Below are 8,888 nucleotides of genomic sequence, written 5' to 3'. Positions count from 1 at the left end.
CGGAAAAGCTCCAAGAAATGTGGGGGACGGGAAGGGATAGGTCGGACCACCCCAGCTCATGTGACTGTGTGTGAGCCAAGCTTTCCTGGACCTTTCAGCGCTATGGCAATGGCTCTGGAAAACACTCTGTGGGTTACACCGAGTTAAAAGGAACTTTTTTTGGCTAAAAGCTCGCCATCTATAATCCTACCACTTTGAGACTGAGCCTGAGGATCGGGAGTTCGAGGCTGTTTGGGACTACATAAGGAGACCTTCCCTGTCAGAAAAATAAGTAGATAGATAGTAAAAAGAAAGCTGTTGGTATGAAATAATTTCTCATAAAAAATACACTTTTGTTGTGTTTTCTCCCCCGAGATTGGGTTTCTCTGTGTAGTTTTGGAGCCTTTTCTGGCACTAGCTCTGTAGACAAGGCTGGTTTTGAACCCACAGAGATTCACCTGCCTCTGCCACCGGAGTGCTGGGATTAAAGGCCTGCACCACCACCATTCGACTAAGAATGCACTTAAGAATGCACTTTTGAGGGCTGGAGAGATGACTTGGCCACTAAGAGCACTGACTGTTCTTCCAGAGGACCTTGGTTCAATTCCCAGCACTCACGTGGTTGCTCACAACTGTCTGTAACTCTACCTCCAGGGTATCTGACACCCTCACACAGACATACAGGTAGGTAAAATACCAAAGCACATAAGATAAAAATAAATCATTGAAAAAAAAAAAGAATGCACTTTTGGGCTGGAGAGATGACTCAATAGTTAAGAGCACACACTGCTATTGGGGAGAATCAGAGTTCAAAATCTTAGCACCCATGTTGAGTGGCTCACAACTGCCTGTGGCTTCAGCTCCAAGGTGATCTGATATCCTCTTCTGGCGTTTGGGGGGTATTCACTTGTACAAACACACACACACACACACACACACACAAATACAATAATAAAATTAAGTGCTTTTCTTAAAAATGCATGCATTTATTTTATGTGTATGACCATTTTGCCTGCATGTATCTCTGTGAACCCCTTGCATGCCTGGTGCCAGAGAAGGCCAAAAAAGGACTTTGCATAGCCTAGAACTGGAGTTGCAGACTACTGTGAGCTGCCAGGTAGGTGCTGGGAATTGAATCTGGTGTTTTTTAACTGCTGCAACATCTCTCCAGTCCTTAAAGGAACGTCTGAAAAGGCACTCTAGAGGCTGAATGCATTAGCAGGGCTTTCTCAGTTTGGCTGATGTTTTAGCTAGCTGGGCCAGCCCAATCCCAGGGACCTCACTCTCTCAGAGAGGACCTTCATACTGGTTGTTTTGTGTGAGCCTGTGTTGCATGTGGCCTGGCTGGTCTCAGACTTGCTACATAGCTGAGGATGACTTTGAGCACTGTGGTGGTTTGAATATGAACGGGCCACATAGGTTCATATATTTGAATGCTTAGTCACCGGGGAGCAGCACTATTTGAGAAGTATTAGGAGCTGTGGTCTTGTTGGAAGATGTGTCTCCCCTCCCCCATCACTCCCCCCTTCTCTTTCTCTCTGCCTGCAGATCAGACATAGCGTAGTGTTTTCACCCTCATTTATGCTGCCATGCTCCCCACCAGTGGGGATGACTGTGGACCAACCCTCTAAACCTGTAAGCAAGCCCCCAATTAAATGCTTTCTTTTTTAAAGTTGTTGTGGTCATGGTATCTCTTCACAGCAATAGAACAGTGATGAAGACAGACACCCTCCCTTGATTATCCTACCCATACCTTCTCCAGAGTGCTGGGGTTACCGGAATCCACTACCGTACTCCATTTACGCAGTGCTGGGGGATCTCAGGGTTTTCTTACACGCTAGGCAATTACTCGGCCAGCCGGAGCTTTAGTCTTATTACCAAGCCACTTGCGATTCCCAGCACGGTCATCTCTAGCCCTCAGCCTGCAACTGCTAAGTGAACAAGGAAGCTTGTTTCTTGTCCCTCTCACTTCCAGTGTGTTGAGTCCATGTTACCAACATCAGCCTCTCTGGACCTTGCCTCTTCTCATCCCTTCTGGCCGGGACGGGGGAGCCTGGCCAGATGAAATCACAGAGTCCTCAAACTTGTTACCCTCAAACTCTGACCACATTATCTAACCTCACTGTGCCTCAGTTTCCCTGCTAGATAATTGGGGGTGGGGTGAGATAACAGGTGTTGCAGTGCCTGGCTGTGTGGTAAGAGTTAAGAACTCAGACCTGCTGTTTACTTCCTGAGTAACGTGCCCCACAAATTGTAGATGCCCAGAAGGCATCCTCTGGAGTGTGTACACCTGAATCTGGCAAAGCGGCACCCGCGCCTCCCACCACCACTACCGGGGGCTGATGATCAGGTCTATAGACCCCCGGTGGAGTACAGATTAGAGCTGGATAAGCCTCTTCTGTCTGCTTTGGGGGCGTCAGGGACCAAACCCCAGCGGAGCGCAGCGCCCAGCTCCTTTGTCTCGCCCGCCCCCTCGTCCCCACTTCCTGCCCAGCTTCAAGCTAGTGATCTGCGAGGCGGTGCAGACTTTGTAAACACGCCGCGCCTGTGGGATGGACACTCGCTCTGTTTGGGTGCTGCGGAGTGCACGCCCCTGTCCTGTCCCTGGCTGGCGGCTGTTATCACTCCTACTGCCCCAAAACAGATGTCCAGCAGCGGGAGAGAACGTGAGGCCATCCTCAGAGCTCCGGGGGACTCATCTGCCAAGAGGTAGGCTTGGGGAACTGGAGAAGCCAGAATAAATGTGACGTTAGCATTGGCTGCTTTGCCTGGGATGTTACTTAGAGTCCAGGTTGGAGACCCGGAGGTGGAGATAGCAGGTGGGTGGTGAGAGGGCCGGGGACCCTAATAGGTGGGTTCAGCCCATCATCGCGCCGCTCTCCCCTCGGTTTTGGCTCCAAAAGCTTTGTTCACTTTCCCACTGAGTGTGATTTTTTTTCGAAGCACCCAAAACCTTGAGCCTCCTAAACGCGTGCCGTGCGCATCCTCACAGCTACCCGTCCTGATGTGCAAATCCAAGGGTTTAGCAGCATACATTAGCTTTGGAGGTTGGAGGACCAACCAGTATGTGTTTGAGTCAGCCAGAGCCAAGGAAGGGGGCCAAAAACTAGAACTTTACAGACGGGTCCTGAGGGGCTGATGTGTACCTGGTCTCAGCCATATGCGTCTTCTAGTGTAGATCAGAGAGTAACTGAAGACGGTCTCTGCTGTTGCAGGGAGGCAGTATTCGTTGGCACTGGCTGTGCACCTACTGTGTGCTCAGTAGTTTCTGTTTGCTGCTGACTGTCTCAGCCACTGCTGGTGTTGGTCTCAGGTATGACAGAGATGCCAGGGAGGCTGGGAAGGGGACATTTGGGTTGGGTTCCAGAGGATGGTTGTTGACCTCAGAGAGAATCTGGTGGGAAGTCTTTGAGGTACTTACTGCAGAGGTAGACTGAATCAGAATGGTTTACTGGGCACTGGGATATATTGGTAACTGGAAAACAGTTCCGGCCTCTCCTGTTCTCTCTCACTTCCAGGCATAAGGAAGTGGGAATAAATAGGTGCAGTTCTGGGACCAACAAGCTGCAGAGCTGGAGTCCCTGAACTCCAGTTGTGCACAGCTGGAGGGTGCCCCCGGGGGTCCGCTCCCCATCCTGGTCCTGGGACTGTTTTCTCCAGCAAGCCCTGTCCTTTGCCCATTACCCCAGAGTCCTCTGGGACTGGTCCTGGGTGGAGGAGCGGTTCTTCTGCTTCTTTCCCGCGCGCCCTAGCACAGCAGGCTACACAGTCATTTAGCATCTTTTCATGTAGCCACACTCTGCCGATGCTGGGAACATCATGGAGTAAAATCAGAGTTTCTAGCCACAGAGACTGGAAATGGAAGGCATCTCTGAACATTCCATTAGGGCGCCAGTCCACATTCAACCCTTGAACCCATGGACATGGCCTCCATGGTTCCCACCCTTTTCTTGTGTGTTTCTCTTCATGGATGCTAGCACAGAGTTGCATAGCACCTGCAAGCGTTTATGTTGTTTAGATATAGCATCTCATTTAATGCCTCTGATAGCTGTATTCCGTCATCAACTAGTATTAGCTCCATTCTATAGAGGAGGAAACTCGAACACAGGAGGTAGAGAGAGCACCTTAAAGAGGGACCTGGATGTCAGGGAGCTGGAGAGATGACTCAGCCGTTAACAGCACTTACTGTTCAAGAAGAGGACCCAGGTTCGCTTCCTAACACCCACACAGTAACTCACAACTACCCCTTTCCAGGGGTTCGGATGCCCTCTCCTGGTCTCTGTAGGCACCAGGCATGATCATGGTACATGTAGGCAAATGCTCATACACATAAACAAAATAGATAAATCCTTTTTAAAAAGTAAAGAAATAGATGTCAAGCTGGGTGGTGGTGGTGCACACTTATAATCCCAGCACTTCAGAGGCAGGGACAGACAGAACTCTGTGAGTCCACCAGTATGGTCTACAGAGTGAATTCCAGAACAGCCAGGGTTACACAAAGAAACGCTGCCTCCTAAAACAACAAAGAGAAGAAAAGAGAAGAAGAAGGAGAAGGAGAAGAAAGAGAGAGAGAGAAGTAGATGGGATGTTAGAAAGGGACCTTAAATCCAACTCACTTGACTTGGGACTTGGGAGATCCTGTTCTTTCCTCTGAGACAGGGTCTTGCTGTTAGCCCAGGCTGTCCTCCAACTCCCAATCTTGACTTGCTCTCCCAAGGGCTAGGATGAGAGATACCCATCACCACACCCAGGTCGGAGACCTGCTCTCGGCCTGCTTAATGTGCAGCTGAGCATGTGCTAGCTGAAGGGAGTCTGGGTTTACACAGACACCGGCACTGTCCACAGAGAGTCCCCTAAAGGTCTGCTCAGGATTCCGGGGACAGCACAGCACAGCACAGGGGCATTATCCTTTCTTGTGTGGATGTGGGTGTGTGCAAGGTGTGCTGTCACACAGGTTTTGTCCCAGCACTTGGGAGGGAAGAGCAGGCAGGTCTTTATGAGCTGGATGCCAGTCAGGTCCACATAGCAAATTCCAAGCCAGCCAGTGCTACATAAAGAGACCCTGTCTCAAACACACACACAAAACTTACTTATTTTACATGTATTACTATGTTGCTCGCATTCATGTCTGTGGATCGCATGTGTGCCCGGTGCCCACAGAAGCCAGAAGAGGGTGCTGTATCCCCTAGAACTGGAGTTGACTTCTGTGAGCTATCCTGTGGGTACTGGAAATCAAATCTGGGTCCGTGGTCTTTGCCACTGAGCCATCTCTCCAGCCCTCAACTTACTTTTGGAGGCAGAGTTTCTCACTGAGCCTGGAGCTGGCCGTCAGCTCGCCAACCCTGGAATCCGCCTGTCTCCCTCCCGGCTTCACCTCATTGCACTTGTTTCAGTGTTTGCAGCTTTTGCGTGCCTGCTTGGGATCTGAACTCAGTCCTCACGTGGGTGCAGCGACTACTTTCCCCACGAGCCATCTCCTCAGCCCATCTGTCTTTTGAGACAGGTCTCATAACCCCAATCGGCCTGAAACACGAATGTAACTGAGCGTGACCTTGGGCTTCTGCGCTGTCTGGCTTCGCCTCTGAAGGGTGCCAGCATTACAGGCATGTGCTGCCAAGCCTGCTTTGTCGTGTGCACGTTCCAGCCTAGAGCCCCCACATTCTAGAACCCAAGAAGAGCGTTCAGACTTGGTATCTGAGTAAGGGGATGGCAGAGAAGTGGGAGACGCTGAGGCACTGTCCCTGAACCCCATGTCACTTCCTGAGAGGCAGCGCCTGTGTGTCTGCCCCCTTCCCCCAGGCTGGCAGGAGGCCTGTGACGTGAGGCCCTCCATAGGGAAGCCTCCCTGAATTCTCACTATTTTCTCTGCCTCCTCTCGGAAACATTTGGTTTCTCTAAGGAACCCCCTGCACAGATTTGGGAATGCCCATGGCAGGTCCTTTTGCCTACTGCAATCAAAAATTTATAATCCCAACACTCGGGACAGGCCAGTGTCTGTGAATTGGGGGAAGGGCTGGGGCTACATAGTGAGACCCTGTCTTAAAAACACCAATTTGGCCCGGCAGCGGTGGCCCACACCTTTAATCCCAGCACTTGGGAGGAAGAGGCAGGCGGATCTCTGTGAGTTTGAGTCCAACCTGGTCTACCGAGCTAGTTCCAGGAAAGCTAAGGCTGTTACACAGAGAAACCCTGCCTCAGAAAAACAAAAACACCAACTTATGGGGCTGGAGAGATGGCTCTGGAGTTAAGAACACTGGCTGCTCTTCTAGAGGACCTGGGTTCAGTTCTCAATACACATACAGCTGCTCACGACGTCTGTAACTCCAGTTCCAGGGGATCTGAAGCCCTTCCTTCGTTTCGACTACACATACACACGGTACACAGACATACATGCAGGCAAAACATCCATGCACATAAAATAAATAAAACTGCTTTAAAAAATAGCTAAGCACTGAACCCAAGAAGGGGCATCTGTTGAGATGGGTGTTGGTGCTGGGATTTGAGGGGGAGGGAGAGGTGAAGATTATTAATAATGCAAACAGAGGCTGCTCTGCCCCCCTTCCTCTCTGCTCCGAGTGTGGGGTGCAGTGGAACCCTGAGCACGTGCCCCCCTGTCCTCTGCCCTCACTTGTCCACAAAGAACAGGCTGTACCCTTGAGAAACCACAAGAGGAAGTTAGGGCGGCTTGTGGGTGGGGAAAGTTCTGGGACCTCTGCCAAGTTTCCCTTTCCCTGCAGAGCAGTAGGTGTGTTTATCTCGCCCGAAGACTTTTAAATTTTAAATCCTCCAAGTTTCAAAGCTGTCAATTCCCGTCCGGGTCCCACTGCTGGCCCACGGCCCCTTTCTGAGGTGAGATTGGAGTCTGTGTCTCAGTTCAGCAGTCTCTGGTGTCAGCCCTTCGCCTTTTTCCCAAAGTGCCCCTAGAACCTTCTGACTCTGATGAACGTGGTTCCAACAGCCACGTAGGAGTTTTAGAGTGTTCCCAAGGGCCCCTAAACGTTTCTCCTATTTGATACTCGCTGTAATTCGAGGTAGTGCATACCTCTGCCTCTGGGTTATCAATGAGAAAAACAGTTCAGAAAGGCTTAAGAACTCGACAAAGCCACACAGCTAGTACGTGGCAGAGTCCAGGGCTGAAGGTGGATCTAGCCCAGTTTAGAGTATCTGCTTTTTATTTTCAGTGATAGAAGTTGCGATCTAAAGTTCTTGTTATTGTTGTTGTTGTTTTTCAAGATTGAGTTTCTCTGTGTAGCCTTGACTATCCTGGAGCTCCCTCTGTAGACCAGGCTGGCCTCAAACTAGCAGAGATTGCCTGCTTCTGCCTCCTGAGTGCTGTAATTAAAAACACACGCCACCAGTACCTGACTTATCTTTTTGCTTTTATTTTTTTTAATATATTTATTTATTTATTTAGTATACAGTATTCTGTCTGTGTGTATGTCTGCAGGCCAGAAGAGGGCACCAGACCTGATTACAGATGGTTGTGAGCCACCATGTGGTTGCTGGGAATTGAACTCAGGACCTTTGGAAGAGCAGGCAATGCTCTTAACCACTGAGCCATCTCTCCAGCCCCTGCTTTTATTTTTTTAATTTATGTTTTTAAAAATAATTTATTTAACTTTATTTTATGTGGATTGGTGTGAAGGTATCAGAGATATCAAATCCCCAGAAACTGGGGTTACAGACAGTTTTTAGCTGTCATATGGGTGCTGGGAATTGAACCTGGGTCCTCTGGAAGAACAGCCAGTGCTCTTAACCGCTGAGCTATCTCTCCAGCCCCTTAATTTATGTTTTAGGTGAATATATTTCTTTGTTTTCTTATTTTTTAATAATTTATTTAAATTTACTTTTCCTACATTGGTGTGAGGGTATCAGATTCCCTGGAACTGGAGTTATGTTATGTGAGTGCTGGGAGTTGAACCTGGGTCCTCTGGAAGAGCAGTCAGTGCTCTTAACTGCTGAGCCATCTCTCCAGCCCTCTTTTTGTTTTTAAATAATGCTGCTGGAACTGAAGAGATGGCTTGGTGGTTAAGAGCACTGGTTGTGGTGGTGCACTCCTTTAATCCCAGCACTCTTGAGGCAAAGGTTAAAAGATCTTTGTGAGTTCAAGGCCAGGCTGGTCTGGTCTACAAAGTGAGTTCCCAAACAGAGAAATCCTGTCCAAAAAAAAAAAAAGCTTTTCCAGAGGACTAGGGTTCAATCCCCAGCATCCCCTGGGCACCCAGCACCCACACATGCTGGGTGTGGTGTTGTGCCTGCCTTTAATCCCAGCAGAAGCAGGTGATCTGCGAGTCTGTATAGTTTCAGGGCTATGTAGAGACCCCATCCTAGAAACAACAGAAATACACAGGCTATTATTCTAGAAGACCCAGGTTCGATTCCCAACAATCACATGGCAACTCACAGCTGTACATCTGTGACTGCAGCTCCTTTTCTTGAAGTCTACGAGCCTTGATCAGGTCCATTTTCTCTGCTAATTAAAGAATTAAAAAGCAGGAGGACCCAGGTAACAACAGAGAAATCTCAAACACTACAAGCGAGCAGCGGTCAACAGTAGGAGAAGGGTGTTTCTTGGGAATGAGGAGACACAGAAATGCAGGAGACGGAGAAAAAGACCCTCTGCATAGCAGAAGGGGTATTTGGAACTAGAAACTTGTCTCTTCTCAGGGGCGGGAGGCTTTTTAAGTCTCTGAAGAGTTTTTCTCCCCTAATTTAGGTTGTTTAGTTTAGTTTGAAGAGCGACAGGGTTGTTGATTGGCCCACAACTGTCAGGTACTGTGTCCAGGCCTTGAACCGCTGAGCCAGTTCATCAGCAGGTGGGAGAGAGATACCGACAGAACCTTTGTTTAAGCTGCTGGACTGTTGTCTTAAGAATTCCTTTGGGAATTCACTGCCAGCGTTACCTTGCC

General features: G+C 49.2%; 1 protein-coding gene across 4 annotated transcripts in view; it reads left to right on the top strand.

The window, feature by feature from the left end:
* The first annotated feature begins 2,535 nt into the window (after positions 1-2,535).
* Ccnd3 (cyclin D3) overlaps positions 2,536-8,888 on the top strand; it is a 91,562-nt gene continuing 85,209 nt past the window's right edge. For 2 of the 4 annotated variants that reach the window (XM_085679266.2, XM_085679265.2), the window contains exon 1: positions 2,537-2,688. The gene's annotated coding sequence lies outside the window, so the exon portion shown is untranslated. Of the gene's footprint in view, positions 2,689-8,888 lie in introns of all 4 variants that reach the window. The other 2 variants (XM_048445409.3, XM_085679264.2) reach the window with 2 other exon arrangements.

Source organism: Myodes glareolus, chromosome 18 (genome assembly GCF_982192425.1).
Source record: "Myodes glareolus chromosome 18, mMyoGla1.1, whole genome shotgun sequence".
In the NCBI taxonomy this organism is placed as follows: Eukaryota; Metazoa; Chordata; class Mammalia; order Rodentia; family Cricetidae; genus Myodes; species Myodes glareolus.
The sequence above is the reverse complement of the archived record's forward strand: the minus strand, read 5'-3'. Positions and strand labels throughout refer to the sequence as shown.